The 21679-nt window shown below is 41.4% G+C and overlaps 1 pseudogene; it reads left to right on the forward strand.

Annotated features, from left to right (window-relative positions):
• LOC121321677 overlaps positions 1 to 20905 on the forward strand; it is a 52348-nt pseudogene extending 31443 nt beyond the window's left edge.
• The last annotated feature ends 774 nt before the right edge of the window (positions 20906 to 21679 follow it).

Consider the following 21679-nt stretch of genomic DNA (forward strand, 5'->3'; position numbering starts at 1 on the left):
TTGTACCTGTATCTATTTTGATGTAGTATTATTTTAAGGGGCTGTCCAATAATCATTTGTTATGTTAGTCCAGTTGATACACAAGAATCATGCAGTCATCCAAAGCAGCATCAGGGCAGCCAACAGGGTTCTTAAAACAGTCAGAGGTCAGACACAGTAAAGCAATCAAAATAACAAAAGCACAAAACAACCCTCTCTCTCCCAACAGCACCAAACCCCTCCTACTCCCTTTCACGGAGAGGCTGTCAGCTGTTCTGTTATATAGGGCTGGTCAAAACCCTTGATTTCATGCAAGGTGTGCTGACACACACACCTTGATTACCTGTATAGGATTCTGGGTGAAGAACCATGACCATGTCCCAAGTTTTACCACATGATTTAACTCGGATGTACTTGCAAGCAGTCGTCATATTGGCAGATAATAAAGGTATGGGCCAAAATGCCATGACTAAGGTTTATACTTATATAGCGTCATACTAATTGATTCACATGTCATGAAATGGCTAGAAGTGATCCATTAATCTGAAGCTGATCTTAGTGGCAACTCAAGCTGAAATCTGCATATCAGTCATGACAAGTGTTATTTCTGGTGATTGTATTATGGACATGCAAATGTGTTACTTGAGAATACTATAGCTCATAAATGTTTCATTATCAAAATGCACAAAGCTTTGTAAATCAAACAGTTATGCTTAAGATGAATATATAGCCAATAAATTATACATTTATCCATTTCAGCACAATCAATATTGATATTGATATTGATTTGACTGGGTATTTCAGTCAATTCAGTGAAATTTATCTGTACAAAAATAGTTGGAATTGAAATGGAATTCATAAATTTCGTTGCTTTCAGACTGTCAATTTCAATTCCTTATCTCTACTATCTCATTGAACGGGTAGGGCTGGCCATTGCCGCAGTAGCGACCACTACTGCAACATCGCTGATTTCATCATTTTCATCGCCCCTGAAGGCACGGCGATGAAAATGATGGCGGAGGATGACCCGGAGGCGTACTTGGTGGCGTTTGAGTGGCTAGCTAACCGCGGCGGAATGGCCGCGGGGGTTCTGGGCAAGCCAGATGGGACCCTGCCTGAGCGACCAGTACGCCACCGACTACGACCTGGTCAAGCAGGCTATCCTTCGCCGCCTCAACATTACTGCGGAGACCCATCGGACACGGTTCCGGGAATTCCGAAGAGCCCCGGAGACACGCCCCAGGGTGGACGCAGAGCGGTTGTGTGACCACATGGTCCATTGGCTGACCCCCGAGAAGAAGACCGCTCAACTGATGGGGGAAGCCATTGTGGTGAAGCAATTCTGCCATGTGGTCGGTGCCGAAACCCAGGGGTGGATACGACGCCACAACCCTGACATCCTGGAGGAGGCGGTCAAACTGGCCGAAGATTTTGAGGACTCCCTGACGTTGGCCCAGGTTGGGATCCTGTCAGTCCCTGCCCTTCATAGTAACTAACCAACCTGACCCTCACTCTCCTCCAACACCACCACCCTTGTTCCCGGGACCAAGACCTCCAAGAACGCCGACCCCATTGGGCCCCCTTGCCTCCCCCCCATGGAGACCGAGGTTGACCCCCAGCTGGGGTAGAGGTGTTACCACTGCCCTGTTGCCCTACCAGCAGCAGGACAGATATTTGACCTATGCTCCCTCTGTCCCCCCTCTTTGTTTCAGATGCAACCAGCTGGGACATAGGGCCAGGTCATGCCCCGCTGCCATGGAGTGTGATGGGCACCTGAAACTGGTAAGCATGGGGAAAATGGTCGGGAGGGGCCGTCTGATTGACGTTGTTTTAGGGAATGTGAAAACCCACACATTAGTGGACACAGGGTATGAGCAAACCTTGATTAGGACTGCTCTCTTGGGCGGTGTGTCGTGGCGGCCACAAGGTCAGATGGCCACCTCCTGTATCCATGGAGACACGGCGGCATACCCCACATTAAAAGTGTATTTATCGGTAGGACCAATAAAATGTCACCTCGTAGTAGGGGTGGCGGAAAGATTGCCACACCCAGTTATTCTGAGTGTTTCCTTTTCATACTGGAATGTTTTTCCCTCTTTTCCGTCCTAGAAAAACAAATAAGGAGAGACGGACCGCGAAATGGGAGGGAGTGTCTTTGAGACAAGGCTGGGGTCTGGTAGGAGAGTGCTGCAATGGTAACAAGGGAGTGGGGAGTGGGAACGCAGCGTGACCGAGAGAGCGAGGTTACTGGGCCCCTCTCAATGTACCGGACCTGTGGTGCTCAAGTGCAGACACAGTGTGGGGCCAACATAACGACCCGTCACTGGTGCACACTTGGGGGCAGGTCCGGTCCATTGAAGGTAAGGATGTTGATGGCGCTAGTATATCCACATTTCAGTATCAAGGGGCAATTACTGTACAGCGTAAACCTAGCCGCGGGCACAGGACAGCCTTGTAACACAATTGTTGGTTCCCTCGTCTTGTTGGACCGAGGTCATGAGGCAGGCGCATGATATCCCTTTTGCGGGGCACCTTGGAGCCGAGAAGACGAGGGAACGGATATTGGCTCGATTCTATTGGCTTGGCCTTCATACTGATGTGTCGAGATATGTAGCCACATGCCCAGACTGCCAGCGAGTAGCACCGGGTCGAGTGCGCCCCGCCCCTTTGGTCCCACTGCCGATTATTTCCACTCCTTTCGAGCGCATTGCAGTAGACATAGTGGGACTTTTGCTACCTTCTGACACTATTCAAACCTTTCGACCAGGGGACAAGGTAATGCCGCTACTTCCCTCATCAGAGTCAAAACTGTGCTAAATGGCAGGGGCCGTATGAGGTGATTCGGGTTATAGGGAAAGTAAATTATGAAATTAGACAGCCCGATCGCCAGAATGAATGTGAAAATTACCATGTTAATTTGTTAAAGCCCTGGCAGGCAAGGGAGGTGTTATTTATAGCCCCAGGCAATATGGAAGATGATTTAGGCCCCTGTCCAGAGACCCCGAGCACAAGAGCGATTTCAATGGGGGAATAATTGGTTCCGGATCAGCAAAGAGAGCTGCGTGAGCTTATGAGGAGTTCAGCTATGTTTTTTCTGATGTGCCCAGCAGAACAAACTTAGTTGAATATGACATTGTCTCTCCACCAGGTGTCACAGTGCGAGAGAGACCGTACCGGATCCCAGAAAGTCGACGAAGTGGTGTTCGCAAAGAGGTATGGGATATGCTAGAGCTTGGGGTGATTGAACCTTCCAGGAGCGAATGGTGCAGTATAATTGTCATAGTGGCCAAGAAAGACGACACCAACCGCTTCTGCGTGGATTTCAGAAAGGTGAACGCTATTGCTAAGTTCGATGCAGATCCCATGCCTCGGGTCGACTTTTAGACAGACTGGGGAAAGGGAGGTTTATCTCCACTCTGGCAAATCCCTTTAACCCACAGCTCCAGAGAGAAAACCGCATTTTCAACACCAGAAGAGCTGTTCCACTTTAAAACCATGCCATTTGGGCTACATGGTGCGCCCGCTGCCTTTCAGAGAATGATGGACCAGGTTTTACGCCCACATCATGAATATGCAGCAGCGTATATTGATGATGTGGTGATTTACAGCTCCACCTGGCGAGAGCATTTGGCTTCAGTCTCTAAGGGCAGCCTGGCTGACAGCTAACTTGAGGAAATGTGCGTTTGCCAAAACAGAGACTCAATATTTGGGATTTTTAATAGGGAGTGGAAGGGTGAGACCTGTGGTCACCAAAATCCAGGCTTTGATTGATGCAGTGATCCCCAAAACCAAGACTCAGGTGAAGTCACTACTGGGCTTAGCCGGTTATTACCGCCGCTTCATCCCCAAGTACGCCACAGTGGTTAACCCGTTAGTTGACAAAAGAAGTTACCTCGGTAACGTATCTACTCTGTAGTTGAAAAAGAATGTTTGGCCATTAAATGGGCTACTCTCTTTTTACGATACCTGCTGGGACACTCATTTGATTAGTATCTGGAAGGGCTGGCCTGACAGTTCGTTTCCAGGACTGGGAAGTCGGTCAGCCTGGAAAGAAGCGAGACTCTGTAAGACCGTATTGACCTGAAAGGTAAACGAGGGGCAGCTGCAAGTAATAAAGCAGCTGCAACCGTTTACCTAGATGTAATGCGAGAGTACGTATAGGGGCCAGGGTAACGCTGATCTTTTCCTTCATTTGGGTAAATGTTTGGAGAGAGAAGGATTGAAAGAGGAGCTCTTGTTGTGAGAGAGAATTACGTGTTGTAACTTGTTGTGTTTGTCTTTGTATTTGTCTGCGTTTTTCACCACCAGACTGTTAAAACACCACTCCGGAGCTGTCATCAAGGGTCAGCACTGTCTGGAGCACCACTGCACACCACATTACCTGTGTTTGCACTGACCACCATTGCGACTGCACTTACCCAGGAGTGGTGACCGTGTATTTGTTTTTTTCGGGACTGTGCCCTGTTTTTGTTATCCCCGTGTTTTACACATTGTTGTGTATTGCCGGGGATTTATTTATTTTATCGCCACCAGACCTGGAATAGAAATAAAACATTTTTTCACTGGATTACCGTTGTCTGCCTATCACTCCTGCCACGCATCACCGCTACATCTGTTCCCTTTACCAGCTACTTTGCCACACCCCAACTCTGAAACATTTTACACATATAAAGCTAACATTTACTACCTTTTCTGAGGTGAGAACCTTCTTAAATATATAATCTATGTTCCTTCAATATTTTGTCCTAGCAGTACAGTCTGTGTCTCTTCCTGTGCAGGAGTATCAAGTGCATCATCTTCAACTCTCTGGTGAAGCCCACTGTGAATGAGAAGGGAGAGAAGGAGATGGACACCATCACCACCTCGCAGGCTCTGCAGATCGCAGGCAGGGCTGGCTGCTTCAGCTCCATGTTCAAGGAGGGCGAGGTGACCACCATGCACCGTGACGACCTGCCCGTGCTCAAAGAGATCCTCAGCCGCACTGTCGACACCATTGAGGTGAGCAGGCCTGGGCACTGTGACAATCACAGCATATAAATAACACAACGTTAGTTGGGTCAGGTTAGGTGAAAGGTTAGACAAGGTTAAACATTAGATTGCCCTAAATGCTTGCTGGTGGTCTTACTGTACCAAAGATTGAATCACAAACCAGTGTGTGTGTGTGTGTGTGTCTCTCTCTCTCTCTCTCTCTCTCTCTCTCTCTCTCTCTCTCTCTCTATCTATATATATATATATATATATATATATATATATATATATATATATATATATATATATATATACACTATATATACATATTACATTTACACACACACACACAGTGCCTATAAAAAGTCAACACCCCCTTTAAAAATGTTCACCTTTTGTTGCCTGATAGCCTGGAATTAAAATGCATTCAATTTTTTTTTTATAATTTCATTTATCTACACATCCTACCCCACAACTTCCAAGGCAAAAATATATTCTAGACATTTCTAGAAAAATAAAAACTGAAATAGCTTGGTTGGATAAGTGTCCACCCCCTTTGTAATAGCAGTCCTAAATTAGCTCAGGTGTAACCAATCGCCTTTAAAAATCACACACCAAGTTAAGTGGCCTCCACCTGTGTTAAATTGTAGTGATTCACATGATTTCAGGATAAATGCAGCAGTTCCTGTAGGTTCCCTCTGCTGGGTAGTGCATTTCAAAGACTCAACCATGAGCACCAAGGTGTTTTCTAAAGAACTCAAGGACAAAGTTATTAAAAGGCACAGATCAGGGGATGGGTATAAAAAAATGTCCTTGAATATCCCTTGGAGCACGGTAAAGGCGATTATTAAAAAGTGGAAGGTGTATGGCACCACCAAGACCCTTCCAAGATCAGGCCGTCACTCCAAACTGCATGGCTGAGCAAGCAGGAAACTGATCAGAGAGGCTACCAAGAGGCCAATGGCAACTTAAAGAGCTAGTCTTTTGTGGCCAAGACCTGGTCAAAGTGTGCAAGTGACAACAATATCATAAGCACTCCACAAATCTGGCCTGTATGGTAGGGTGGCAAGAATGAAGCCGTTACTCAAGAAAGCCCACCTTGAATCCCATTTGAAGTATGCAAAAAAACACTCAGGAGATTCTGTAGCCATGTCGCAAAAAGATTTGTGGTCTAACGAAACTAAAATAGAACTTTTTCGCCTAAATACAAAGTGTTATGTTTGGCACAAACCCAGCGCAGCGCATCACCCAAAGATCACCATCCCTACTGTGAAGCATGGTGGTGGCAGCATCATGTTATGGGGATGTTTCTCATCGGCAGGGACTGGGGCACTTGTCAGGATAGAAGGGAAAATGAATGGAGCAAAGTACAAAGAAGTCCTTGAGGAAAACCTGCTGCCCTGTGCAAGAAAGCTGAAACTGGGACGGAAGTTCACCTTTCAGCATGACAACGACCCAAAGCACACAGCCAAATCTAAACTGGAGTGGCTAAGGAACAAAAAGGTAAATGTCCTTGAGTGGCCCAGTCAGAGCCCCGACCTAATTCCAATAGAAAATTTGTGGCATGACTTGAAGATTGCTGTCCATCAATGCTCCCCAAGGAACTTGACAGAGCTTGAACAGTTTTGTAAAGAAGAATTGTTAAATATTGCCAATTCTAGGTGTGCAAAGTTATATCCCTACAGTCTCACAGCTGTAATTGTTGCCGAAGGTGCTTCCACCAAGTTTTAACTCAGGGGTGGAGACTTATCCAATTATGATCTTTCAGTTTTGTATTTTTAATATAATTAAGATTTCCATTACACGAGACTAGATGTTGAACTTCATGCTGATTTGAACTTGACTTTTGCCAAGATAACCACCAATTAAGACGTAGCTTTGCAGTAAACTAATGTGATCCATCTGCATCTCCATCCGTTTGTGTTGTTTTCCATCTGATGATGTAGATATCCTTCTGTCTGGTGTTGATTGCTGAAGTGTAATGCTGGCTCCAGAGATCAGCTCATATTGCCTCCCCAGCGCATCAGCACACACAGCAGCTGCGATGCTGGCTCTGGGGATCAACCCAGTGCGGTCTCCGCAGCGCATCAGCATGACAACCGTCTGGATTGAGCTAAGTAGGGTACATTTCTGGGGTCTTCAAGTGGGTACCTTCCATCCTCGGTGTTTCGTTGACTAGCCCACGACACCTCAGAAGGGCTCAACAGTGATTCTGGCATCCCATCATCACCCCCCTAGATCCCCCACTCAGCTCAACCCAGCTTACCTGTACCTGTATTGTGCTTGAGATCCCCCATCCAGAATCTTTCCGTCTTTAAAATCACACACCAAGTTGCTGCTCCTTTCTGCTGCTTCAGATAAGTTCTTCACTGTGCGACGCAACTCTTGGCCACTGAACCCGACGTCTCTGAGAAACCGGGTTGTAGAGTGTGCCGCAAATCCTCGACAACCCACCTCCACTGGGTAAACTCGGACTCTCCATCCTTGCTGCTCCGCTTCAGCAGCTAGTTGAGCATACCGAAGTTTCTTCTTCTCATACGCCTCATCCACAGCATCCTCCTATGACACTGTTAACTCTACCAGATGAACAAGGCGTGCTGATCCAGACCACAAGACAATGTCTGGTTGAAGGTTAATGGTGGCAATCTCAGGTGGAAAAATAAGCCGTTGACCAACATCTGCCAGCATCTTCCAGTCTCTAGCAGCTTCCAGTTGTCCTGAGCGAGGCTTGATTTTAACACCTTTTCTTGGTGGTTGCTCTCCTGGACAGAGGAATATTGTCTTTTGTGTGTAATGCTTTGATGGAACTGGTGGCAACTTATTGGTCAGGTTACGCCTTTCTTCCAATGCTAAGTCCAAACATGGCACTACCTGGTCATGGCACAAAGTAAACCGTCCTTGACTAAAACCCACATTACAGCCTGTCAAAATGTGCTTTAATGTTGCAGGTAATGAACACAAAGGACATGAGGGATCCTCACCCACCCAGAGGTTTAGGTTCTGTGGTGATGGGAGAACATCATATGCTGATCTGTTGAAGAAACTGATCCTGCTCTGTTCGATTGTCCATAGGTCTTGCCAGCTGATCTTGCATTGTTCCACACTCTCCCATCTCATCCATTCTCCCTGCTTGGCCTGGGAAACTGCCTTTACACACCTGATCCTCTCCTTCTGCTTTTGCACCTCATTGACTACTAGCTTCCTTCATTGAGCCGGGGTCGCCTTGTGCCATGTAAGAGGAGCTGAACTGAGACCAAAACCTCCTTTTCCATGCTGAACTTGCCCCATAATATCTCAGATTTGAAGGGCAGTTAAGTCCCATAAAGACCATAAAGTCCTACTCTGCTGAGGCTGCGTGGAACTCCCAACCATTTCCTGACATATGAACTGATTAAAGCTTCCAGCTTCTCAACTGTTGTCAAGGAAACCTCATACACAGTCAGTGGCCACAGCAGTCATGGCAGTAAACCAAACTGAAAGCACCAGAGTTTCAGTTTGCCTGGTAAAGCACAGCTGTCTATGCTCTTCAACCCTTCCACTGCTTGTTGTCTAACTTCTCCCACATGAACTGTGTCCTTTAGATCCCTGTCGTACCATCTCCCTCAACTTTTTACTGGCTTCTCAGACACTGTTGCTATTGCCTCACCATTAATGTAGAACCTTTTATCTACTACTTTATAGAAATGCTCCTTGATTTAGAGGGCTTGAATTGCATTTGTGCCCATTCAATGTTATTGGTTAATTTGCCAATTTACCGATTCGTGCAGGCTACTGTCATTGTTGTCATGTCATCCATGTATGCTCGAATTTGTGGTAGTCGCATTCCAGAAGCCAAGCGGTCTCCTCCCACTACCCATTTTGATGCCCTAATAATTACTTCCATTGCCATGGTAAAAGCTGGTGGAGAAAAGGTACATCCTGCCTTTATTCCAACTTCTAAGCATTGCCATGTAGTGCCGAATTCTGAAGTTGAAAAACTATATTGCAGATCTCCAAAGTAGGCTTTCAGTAAATTGTCATCGGTACACTAAAAAAATCAAATGCTGCCCAAAGAAGTTCATGTGGCACTGAACCATATGCATTAGCCAAATCCAAAAATGTCACATGAAGCTCCTTCCTCTCCTTTTTTGCTGATTGAATTTGTTGTCAGATTACGCTGATGTGTTCTAAGCATCCTGGGTAACCTGAAATGCCTGCTTTTTGTACTGAAGTGTTAATGAAGAAGTTATTTAATAGGTAGGTTGCCAGTCTCTGAGCAATAATACTAAAGAAAACTGACCGATGCTTGTAGAATCCTTTTTTTTTGGTATAAAGACTCCACCTCCTCGGCGCCATGCTCTTGTTTTTTCCCTGCCACTTCCATCAATTTCCACAGGATTCGTAGAACTCCAGAAGCACTCTTGTACACTCTGTATGGAACTCCATTAGGCCCTGGAGATGATGATGCCCTTGCTTTTTTCACAACTTGCTCTACTTCTTTCCACTTAAGTGCAGAGTCCTCCATTTGGTATTCGGGTGGATTGATAGGTAGAATATCTGAAGGAACTGATATATGCTACTGCCAGTTTGAATCTGTATGTGTTTCCTCCAAATATCTCTCCAGCTCAAACTTAAGATGATTTTTTTTGCAATAAAAAGTTTCTTCCCCTTAAAAGTGTGGAGTATGGTGTGTACATAAGTGGAAAAAAAATCCTCATTTAAGTACTTGAAACTCTGAGGTACTGATACAACAAAATGTGAAAAAAGGGTGTGTGTATGTGTGTGTGTGTGTGTGTGTATGTATATATATATATATATATATATATATATATATACACACACACACACACACACACACACACACACACACACACACACACAGTGCCTTGCAAAAGTATTCAGACCCCTGACCAATTCTCTCATATTACTGAATTACAAATGGTACATTGAAATTTCATTCTGTTGGATTTTTTTTTTTTTAAAAACACTTAAACTGAAAATCAATTATTGTAAGGTGACATTGGTTTTATGTTGGGAAATATTTTTAAGAAAAATAAAAAACTGAAATATCTTGCTTGCATAAGTATTCAACCCCCACACATTAATATTTGGTAGAGCCACCTTTCGCTGCAATAACAGCTTTAAGTCTTTTGGGGTAAGTATGTACCAGCTTTGCACACAGTGTCAGAGTGATTTTGGCCCATTCTTCTTGGCAGATTTGCTCCAGGTTGTTCAGGTTGGTTGGACGACGCTTGTGGACCGCAATTTTCAAATAGTGCCACAGATTCTCAATGAGATTGAGATCAGGACTTTGGGCCACTGTAGGACATTCATATTTTTGTTCTTGAGCCATTCCAATGTTGCTTTGGCCTTGTGCTTGGAATCATTGTCCTGCTGAAAGGTGAATTTCCTCCCAAGCTTCAGTTTTTTAGCAGACTGAAGCAGATTTCTTGCAGTATTTTCCTGTATTTTGCTCCATCCATTCTTCCTTCAATTGTAACAAGATGCCCAGTCCCTGCTGATGAGAAGCATCCCCACAGCATGATGCTGCCACCACCATACTTCACTGTAGGGATGGTGTGTCTTGAGGCATGGGCAGTGTTAGGTTTGCGCCACACATAGCGCTTTGAGTTTTGGCCAAAAAGCTCTATCTTGGTCTCATCTGACCACAAAACCTTTTCCCACATCGCAGCTGGGTCACTCTCATGCTTTCTGGCAAACTCCAGACGTGCTTTCAGATGGTACTTTTTGAGTAACAGCTTCTTTCTTGCCACCCTCCCATACAGGCCAGTGTTATGCAGAGCTCTTGATATGGTTGACTGGTGCACCATTACTCCACTCCCAGCCACTGAACTCTGTAGCTCCTTCAAAGTGATTGTTGGCCTCTCTGTGGCTTCTCTCACAAGTCTCCTTCTTGTTTAAGCGCTGAGTTTTGAGGAACGGCCTCTTCTTGGCAGTGCCTGGGTGGTGTGATGCAGCTTCCACTTCCTGATTATTGATCCAACTGTGCTCACTGGGATATCCAAACACTTGGATATTATTTTGTACCCTTTCCCTAATCTATGCATTTGTATTACTTTATCTCTAACTTCTGTAGAATGCTCTTTGGTCTTCATTTTCCTTCAGATTCACAGCCTTACCAATGATCCTTCAACAGTGGGGTTTTTATCCAGAAAATGTGACAACAACTTTAATGGTTCACAGGTGGAGGCCAATGGTAAGGTAATTGTGTCCTCGTTAGGGCAATTTCTTTCATCGGTGTAAACTGGGAGCTTCCACAGCACAGGGGTTGAATACTTATGCAAGCAAGATATTTCAGTTTTTTTATTTTTCTTAAAAATATTTCCCAACATAAAACCAATGTCACCTTACAATAATTGATTCTGAGTTTCAGTGTTTAAAAATAAAATATCAAACAAACGAAATTTCAATGTACCATTTGTAATTAAGTAATATGAGAGAATTGGTCAGGGGTCTGAATACTTTTGCAAGGCACTGTGTGTGTGTGTGTGTGTGTGTGTGTGTGTGTGTGTGTGTGTGCGTGTATATATATATATATATATATATATATATATATATATATATATATATATAAATAAAGCGGTGCGATATGCTATGACATAATAATATGACTTAACTTACTAAGCCTGAAAAACTAATCTCTGCTTGATGGACTTATATTTCAGATCTATACACAGATTCAGTTGAAAATCAATGATATGTATTCACCAATAAGTAGCATACCACTATTAAGGTACGAACTTTGTTCATGTGTTTCTTTAGAAAAATGTAAATATCAAGTTTTTTCAGCATTAAGTTGTGATGTCTAATCAATAACAATGTAAATATTTTTAAAAAGTATGTTAGCGTTTTTGCTTGCATCATACTTAGTTTTTATCCAGGTTTTGTTTTTTTTTCTAAATTTCATTGGACTTTTTATTACTGTTACATCATTTATTTCATGTTTTTGTCCGCATCAGTTTTCATTAACAACTATAGCTAAATTAAATTAAAATGAAGAACTTGCCACTGTTTCCTCTACTCCTGCTTAAATTCCTGAAGTGTCTGGCTAGCTCATTGCACAGTGGGATATGTCTAGGATCAAGTGGAGTTTACGTTCAAACAACCAAGACCTTTTCTTTCATGATTTACAGTTTAATAAATATGGCACATTAGCTACTCATTTCAAGCTTGTATCACGATACACAAAGGTGTGTTGTAATGTATCGCAATGCATCAATACACAATGAGTCATATATATAGATATATATATATATATATATATATATATATATATATATATATATATATATATATATATATATATATATATATATATATATATATATTTATATACGTTCGTAGTCTCGGTTACACCCCCCCCCAATATATATCCCCCCCCCCCCATATATATATATATATATATATATATATATATATATATATATATATATATATATATATATATATATTGGGGGGGGGGGGGGGGGGGGGGGTCACATTGGCTCTGATGCTCCTGTGGTGGGGGATTGGAAACCGGCAGGAACTTATTCTCCTCGTCGCACAATAGCAAACCCTACTGGCCAGACACTGAGCATATTCAGAGTGGATGAGATGGAGGGCTGTTCTCTGTCTTCCAAGATTGGTAGCCCATCCACTTCTGCTCTGTATTGCTCAGTGTAAAAGCGATTCTAGCTTTAGGCTTGTGAGAGCAGAGGATGCTCACACACCCTCAGAACATCTGTGCTGTGTGGGGACTCACTGCGGTGAGAAGAAAAAGCATAAGTGGACATTTCAAATTTGGGGGGAGTAAATACAAAATAATAATTGGTCACTCTAAATTAACAAAAATATAAAAATGTGATCCTGTTTTTGTCGTTTTCTACGAATGCTGTCACCAGTATCATAGGATCCAAGTATGTTTTTTTAGCATTTTTATGTGGTACTGTAGATGCAACAAACAGTAAATGTAAAAAAAAGGCACAGATAAAAACTTCAGATTGAAGTTGGTATTTTAGATTCGGCACTCAGATTAGGACTAGGGGGTATGAATAGAAGTCGAAGATCAGGACAAGTTTGCCAGCTCCTAGTAGAATAATCCGTGTCTGAAGTGAGAATACCCTGAACAGCTCAAACAGTGGAAGCCTTGCTGTATTTGCATTCCGTCAACATTTATTATGTTGTTCAAAATCTAACATATATCAGATTTTTTATGCTGGTGTCTTTTCTGGTATTCCCCAACCACTAAAATTGGGCTCAGTAAGCAAATTGCATTATTTTGAATTTCCTGCAACTTGTAGAATAATGTTATTTTCATGTTGGCTTTCTTTAATAAACATGTTTTCTGTTTCTTTCAGGCCTGCACCTACTGCTGAGTAGATAGAAATGTTTGCCTACCATCTGCCAGACGCGACTCGATCAAATCTGATTGTAAGTACTGAGATGTCAGCAAGCATATTGTGCCACTTAAACACAAAATAACCCCATTGGATTTCTTAACAGTCCTATAGAACATTCCTGAAATGCTGTAGTCTAAACGTGTGATAAGAATCTTACACAGTGTTTGTCAAATAGAGCGAACCCTTAGATTTCCTAAAATAGAATAGACTAGGTTATAAAACTGTTTCTTGCAACTCCTTGTGTGTCCTGTGTACACCGTGGGCTCTAAAACTAGTTATTTTGCACTAGAACATTTTTTTTTTGTACAGGGGCAGTATTGCAGCCACACAATACCTTGTGAAAAAGATGTTGTAAGAGGTTTTATCATGGTAGATAGCTATCCAAAACAATACCGTATATATACAAAAAATGTCACGAGCAGAGGGAACTATATAGAACACATCCCACACATACACCGACAAGTATATTCTCTCTCTCTCTCTCTCTCTCTCTCTCTCTCTCTCTCTCTCTCTCTCTCTCTCTCTCTCTCTCATGATCAGTGTTTATCATATACAATGTTTGTAAATGACTCATTTTATTCTATGTATATAGAGTACCTTTAATATGATCTTAAATCAAATAAACTAGCTAACAATGGACTCCAGTAAATTATGCAACTATCTCAGTTTTCAACCCTATCAGGATAGTCATGTATTTTATAAAAGTGTTTGTTTTTTTTTCTTCCCCTGCAGGATATTTTGTGAGCTTGTGGATGCTCTTTATTTCGTCTGCAACATTGACGACTTTAAGTTCCTAGCAGACATGATCCAGCACATTCCTTTGAACTTGAGATCCAGATGTGTGTTCTGCACCGCACTGATCAACAGGAAGCAGCCCTTCGTCTGCACCTCCTTTTTAAAGGTGCGTTTACAGTGAAACACAAATAAGCTTGATTGTCAAACTTCGGAGGTGTAGAACTTAAAAAAACAATATTATTAGTGAGGTTCATCAGAAACCTGGAAATCTCAAACTTAGAGAAGTGTAGTATTTTATCACTACATCTATAAATGTAATACAGTATATCCTTAGACAAGGGGATATTAAACTTTTTCAGTCCAGGACCCCTTTTTTTCTGAGGGTGAATAACCTGTGACCCTCGATTTCCATGTATGTAAAATTTAATCATACACAGCTGTACAAATTTATGATTTCAAAACATTTGTACCACACACTTTAAAGGTAATTTAGTAATCTATACATTTACTAATCTATACATTTTCAACTTAAAAAAAGCAAAATGCACAATGTATCCTACCTTTTCAGTGTGATGGGTGCGCCTGCTTTTCAGACGAGGCTCTATGATGGTAATACACATTCACAGATCATCTTCAGCATTAAGACAGTTACAGCATTAGCTTTTGATTGCAACCAGATTTAAAAATAAAAGGCTTATTGATGCAGAAAGCACAAGCACTTTCATGGCTTCGCATTCTGAGTATTCCATACGCAGAGATAACCAAACATCACAAAGTAATTGTTTTGGAAAAGTGAGCTTCAGGGTATTATCGCATGATAAATCCACAAGCTTGTCTGTACTGCTGGGGGCAAGGCTACATTTTTAACAGCATATTCTTCAAATAGGTTTCTTATCCAAAGGCTACCTGTTGCTGTAACTTGAGGAAATTAATGCTGCAGCTGGTTTTGTAGGCCTTGCAAATGAGACAGGATGATGTCCTTTATCTTCAACTACCAGAATTAATTTTCTCATGAAATCTGCCATCGGAGAGAGAGTTTCAAAACTGCCATCCTGCACACGTGAACATAAGCATAAGCTTTAGCATAAGCTTTTGGATGAATGCTTTGATCGTGTCATTCATAAAAAGAAGGTTTGTCTCACGTCCTTGTAGACTTTTCTTGTGTTCTTTGGGCCGATTGAACACATACATGAGATAAGCAAGCATTGCAAGCCACTGTGAATCTTGGAAAAGTCCAGCATAAGGAAATCTTTGTTTCTCCAGGGAAAAACATTGCTTCAGAATTTATTTCTACACAAAGCATGAAAAAGAAACGTGCATTAGTGCCTTTGATGAAATTCATTACTTTTACACCTTGTGAAGATCAGCAAGCATATTCTTGCAGCTAAAGCTTCACGATGTATTGAACAATCAGTTCAAGTACCACTATGTGCAACATGCTGAATTCGAGTCACCAGACCACTGTTCTTTCCTGTAATGGCTCTGGCACCATCAGTACGTAAACCAATACACTGCTCCCAGTCCAGTCCAGCATCTTTATAACTACCTCAGAAAATGTGTTATGAATGCTTTCCCCAGCAGCTCGACCTGAAAGTGGACGATAAAACAATACATCCTCCAGCACAGATCCGTCACAAATGTATCATACAAAAGCTAAGACCTGTGCAGCCCCTGACACATGCTGTTTATGAAAATCATGAATGTGTCATGCAACCAAATAATTTGAAAGGGGTTTAACTTTTAATTTACTTATGGAATCAGGTCCCAGCATAATGGTTGCCATGCCAGCAGCACATGGCGCTGTAGCGATTCAGCAATGGTTTGGGGCTTACCGCTTTTTGCTGTCCTTAAAGCTACCATGTAGGACGCATGGAGACCTTTAGTATTCACACTGCTTGTTTGAAAATTACATCCTGTTGTTATTTTCAGATTCGCTGACCTACTCTTAAAAAAACAATTGGTTTGTCTTTCAGGGAATGATTCTTGGTTTTGAAATGACGGTGTATTTTTTTTAAGGATTCATACTTTCATGAGCACGTATGAGAACAAAGAACACACTGTGGTTGTGGGTTAATCACCGATCCAGCATATGTACCGCAGCTCTATATATTTTTGAAATATGATTTCAATGCTGTGACATAGACGGCTGTAGTGGGGACGTCAGACCAGAAGAAACACACAGTACTGAGATTAGGAAATGATGAATGAATGCCCAGCTGTGCGGTTTATTATTATTAAAAAATAAAACAGTTGTACAAAAAACAGGACTCGGCACTTGACGCCAAAATAAATAGACAAACAAAACGGACAAACACTTAAACAAACAGTGGACTAACATACAAACACGGTGAGTCAAAACAACGGTTATATATTTACTTTGTTTAGATTTCGTGTTTTTAATTCTCTTCCCTCCACACCTGTTCTCCACTCACTGAACATACAACCCAGAGTGAGTGAAAACATGCTGCTTTTATGCAGCTGTACTGAGACTGAATTCAGGTGCAGATATGAAGGGAGGAAGAGAAAGTAGAAACTGTTTAATTAATAGTAATGTAGGGAGGACGCGACCCCCTTCAGACATCCCCGAGACCACTAGTTTCAGAACCCACTCCTTGTTTGCTATATTTTTCACATACATCTTTATAGATGTGCATACTGATAAATCCTCTCCTGATCACTCGTTTTATCACAAAACTTCTCAATAATGCAATCCAAGCCATTATTTTATTACTATAACATCTCAAAAAGCTCTGCAAATGTCTGTGATATTCTTTGAGCACAGTATGTAGAATCAGCTACCTCCTTTGTTTATGTCCGTGTTATCTCTGTAGTGCATTGGGCTATGAGATGCACCATTTTTTTTCGGTTTCATTCGGCTCCTATTAGTCTCACTCGACCACTGAAAGGTTTTATAGGCTTTTCTGGAGAAAAAACGACTAGAGATCTGTGCTTTACGTCTTTTTGATGTTGTCGGACAGGGCCCAATGTTGGACTGGAAAGGGAAAATTGTTAAACTGGTCAGGTGGCTCAGTGAGCTGTTAATATTTTCATAGGTTGCAGGAGACATCCGAAACACAGTAGAAAAAATAGGCCATTTGTTATAACCAGTCCCTATGGTCAGTACCAGCAATGGATGTGATCTGCTGCCTAGCATCCATCAACACTTCAGGGTGCATGAAGGCAGGGTGTGTTCTGATTCACGTTGTGTTTCTCTATAAGACTAATAAATACATATTAAGCCAAATAAGTTAAATTATTGGTATTAAATCGAAAAGGGGTTCAGAATAGTTTAGATTTTTCAAAGTCAACTGTATCCAACTAAACAAAACCAACTTCATGATGAGAGGAGTTTTTGTCAGTCCAAAGTAGCAGCTTTATAATGTCATAATTACACATATTTGTAGTGATTGTTAAAGCATCAGAAAGCCAAATTGCTCAGACCATCCTTCTCATACTTCAGAACCTTCAGTTTATTCTAACACTGCAAGTTCCTTTTGCGTACCAATTACAATTTGTTTTTGGTAGGTTTTGACTGAGAATATACAAAGGCATTGTTGTAGGGTACAAAGGACAGTTATTGAGATGTTATTTTGTACCGGGAATGTTTGACAAAAAGCAACTAGAACATTGTTTGCCCAACACTAAAAAACACCCCAAAGGAGGCTAACAAATGAGTGCATTCATATTAATTGGTCGTGTTTGTGTTTTGTTCCCCTACCGTTACAAAGGCATGTACAGCAGTTTCACATCATTCCAACAGAGATCATATTTATTTAATTCAGGGTTTGGATCATGGCTGGAAAATAAATAAATAAATAAGTTAGCCATTAGTGAGTCAGTATGTTGTTGTGTTTTTTTTTTTTTTTTTTAATGTTTTACAGCTAAAAATCACATCCATTTAAATAAAAAGAAACACCTAAACTTAAAGCAAATAATGTACATGTAGTTGTGCAGGACTTATGAATAACCCTGTTGAGTCTGTAAGTCAGCATCCCTGTATTATTTCTGGTCATCATATTTCTTTCCTTTCTTTTTAGTTCTGCAATCCAAGAAAACAGACTGACCTGCAGTGCTTCTTTTTCAGTTTGCCAGGCAGTTCAGTTGAGACGAGCCCTTGACCTTTGACTAGGTGTGCCGGCATGTCTGCTGGCCGCTGGTGGCCCCCCGGAACATCAAGGACCTGGTGCACCTGGAGGCTGTTCACCTCTGGTTAAGGTATTCACACTCATGAAACTTTCACTCAGTTGTGTTTGATTTGCAAGTTCAGTTTACAAGGTGTCCCATAAGAAAGCCATCGTTGGCAGTATCTTTTGCTGGTTAGGATATTCACCCAGTTGACTGTCTGCACCACACATCAAAGCGACCTGAATTAATTTCTCTTTGCTTAATGACATTTCACACCTGAGCGCAAGACAGCCAGTAACAATTATGCTTATGATGCTTAACTGCTAAGGCGCCCTGTGTTATGTCTTTAGGAATGTTCTCGCAGCTTTTCAGTTTTTTGTATAGTAACTCAAGGTTAACAAGGGAGTTTGTGGGTGCTTATGTTAGCACATGGGTTCTTTTTGCTAATAGTATGATTGTTTTTACAGTATTGACACCTTATTGAGCTTGTGTAGGCCCTTTTCAAATACAGCACTGGCAACACTAGGAGAATTCCTTGTGCTCTCCCTAGTAGGGCTGGTAGGGGAAAGGTTCTTATTTATATATGTGACAGTTTGGTGAGGAGCTGCCCTGTCACCCACATGAGTAGCAGGGAGCTACCAGCATCTCAGGTAATTGTGGCAGGTCAGCTTAGTGTGTCAGTCAGCACAATTGAGAACTTTGCCAGAAGAGCTGGAGCACCTGTGGGGGTGAGAAGAAGGCAGTTAAGCTGTTGTTGTTTGTTTACTTTTTACAACAGCATTCTTTCATTTTTTTTTTTTTTTTTTTTGCCTCTTCACAGATTTGCTTTTTTTGTTTTACAAAAGCACCAGTTTTGTGTTATCTCTGCCTGCCTGCTAAAACGTCATGCTTCAGTGACTCCTATCCCCTGACCCATATAAACAGACAGTTGACAAAGTTAAATATAAACATCCTTTCTCAAGACATATTTTGGATTATATAATTCTATTTCTTTAACATGTTACATTTCATCTCTCTTTGCAGCTATCGGTTTAGGGACATGCTCCCGGACGCTAACCTTATCCGTGACATTCAGAAGGAGCTGGAGAACATCATTCAGGAAGGAGTGCGCAACATCACCCGGCTGATCAGAGCCTCTGAAACAAACTCCTCCTCCTCCCTCACTGGCACAGACGCCATCCCGGACGATGACATCCCCCTGCACAGGACCTTCCCCAAGTGCAGGGGGCTGAATACAGAGGACTTGTCTGAGGCCAGGCAGCAAAAACCGGGACAAAGGAGAATCTGTGGCTCCAAAATGCTGGGCTACAGGACATTAGACATCCAGTCTGAGCAAGATGGATCCCTGAGCTCCAGGCTCGTGCAGGAGGGACTGTTGAGTACAGATTTGCTGGAGCAGTTGCAGAGGGAGTGGTCTGCTACCAGGCCAATGGGGAAGACCGCTGGAACGAAACTGCGGGGAGCGACAGAAAAGGCAACTGGAAAGGAAAGAAGAAAAATAAAAAAAATAAGTAAAACGGATTATTCTTAATATTCTAGAGATACTGTTTTTTATATAATTTATTTTTGCATAATATTTTGTTCCTTGCCTGTTTTATATCCTTGTGTGTGTGTGTGGATTCTGTATTGTTGTTTCTGCTTAGATCATTACAGTATTTACCAAGCATATTCAAGCAAACAAATGCCTTTCAACCAAAATGAATTGTAGTTGTATTAAAGAATGACCACCAGGGGGCGTGCATCTGTATTTTCTGTCCTCTGTGAGGCTGTGATTTTTGTATAGAGTTTACATTTATTAACTCGGTAGCTGCAGAACTTAAAATGGTAGGTTCTAAAAGTTATTAAACATGGTAAACAATGATGTAGGTAGAAGAAAAAAAAAACAATAATGATTGAGAACACTCGTAATAGGATAATAAACAGGTAAGAGTGAAATATTCAGAAATGTAGATGGTATAAACTAGCATAACTGTTTAATTGTGATGGATTTTGTTAACTGTTTTAGCAGAAAATAAAATGTACGTCAATAGCTTTTTTTTTTATAATCTAGCAATATTGCTACCACAATAATAATAGGATCTGTGAAAGGGTTAATAAATGTCAATGATCTGTGTTTTGTGATTGTTGATTTTGATATGAAAGTACACAGCGCTGTAGTATAATAATCCACTGAGCCGGACAGTCATTGTCGTTTTGTGTTTCAAAGTCTACTGCAAAGTTATAAAAGTTTATTATCATATACAATAAATATGCGGCAACCAAAATTTCTGCAAAAGTGCCTTGACAGGCATATAACTCGAGCCTCAGTGACTTTTAAACTGTGGCTCAGAATCGGGTGCAGGCGGTTTTAGCCTCTTGAGCCCTGAGACAGATTCTAGCAAACAATGAGCAATTTATAAAGTACGGCAGTTACACTTAGACTTGACCTTTTTTTGTATTTGTAAAATTCCACCTGCAGATTTTCAGTGCTAGAATTAGTCTTCCCTTTCACTCAAAGTTTTGCAAAAAGATCAGCTTTTCTAATGAGATGTAGACAATTACAATGCTGTGTTATAAGATAAAATTAGGCTTATGTATTTAAATGGTAAGATCTTGAAGTTTAAGTGAATGGATTGCTGAAGAAATTAAAGCTGCAAAGTATTCGCTGCTGTCTTTGTAGAAGTCACAGCTGCACGTAGTTGTTTCTTTGTAACATTTCAAGACCACTTTCTCTGTTTGCCAAGGCCACGTTTATTCTGCTACTGTTTTATTTATTTATTTATTTATGTTTTCATTTTTAAGTGTATTGTCCAGTTTGTTTTATTTGTATGTATTGTCCGTTTCATTTAAATACAGCCTGGAGCCTTACCAAACATTCCTGAAGTGGATTATTGATCTGCTTTTCTAGTTGCTACAGGCATCCACTGGTTAATGTTTCACAAGAAGATACAAAGCAAGCATAGCCACTATCCTTTCATACGTTTTGTTTCAAGTCTGCTGTGATCCCAAAGGGTGCAGATTTGATTGCATCATTACATATGTAGTAGAGGCTGGTAAAAATACCAGCTAAACTTTAGCTATAGGGCCACTATGTGACATTGACTCAACAATGAATCTGGAAGGTATTTCAGTGGTTCTAAATGTATACTTTTGAGACGTTTTCTTGTGAAAATGTACAGTTTAAGATACTACAGCACCTACCTGAGAGCCTAAAATCCATCCTACATCACAGCTGTATCATCTGCAGATCAGGCCTTGAACTCGCTTAATGCAGAGATTTACACATTTTATCACATAATTTACATACCCCAATGAAAATTTATATTTTCTAGAAATTTCTCAAACAAACAATTCTAGGAAAAGTCTTTTGTAGCAAAAGTTTTGCTTTTTTTCAGCACATATTTTGCAAAACTCCAAAAATGCATACCAAAAGTATTCATACACTTTGATGCTATGGTAGTATTGTCTACAAGGTGCTAGAAATTTCAATATAATAATGCATAGAATCCCATGTT

Source organism: Polyodon spathula, chromosome 10 (genome assembly GCF_017654505.1).
Source record: "Polyodon spathula isolate WHYD16114869_AA chromosome 10, ASM1765450v1, whole genome shotgun sequence".
Classification (NCBI taxonomy): domain Eukaryota; kingdom Metazoa; phylum Chordata; class Actinopteri; order Acipenseriformes; family Polyodontidae; genus Polyodon; species Polyodon spathula.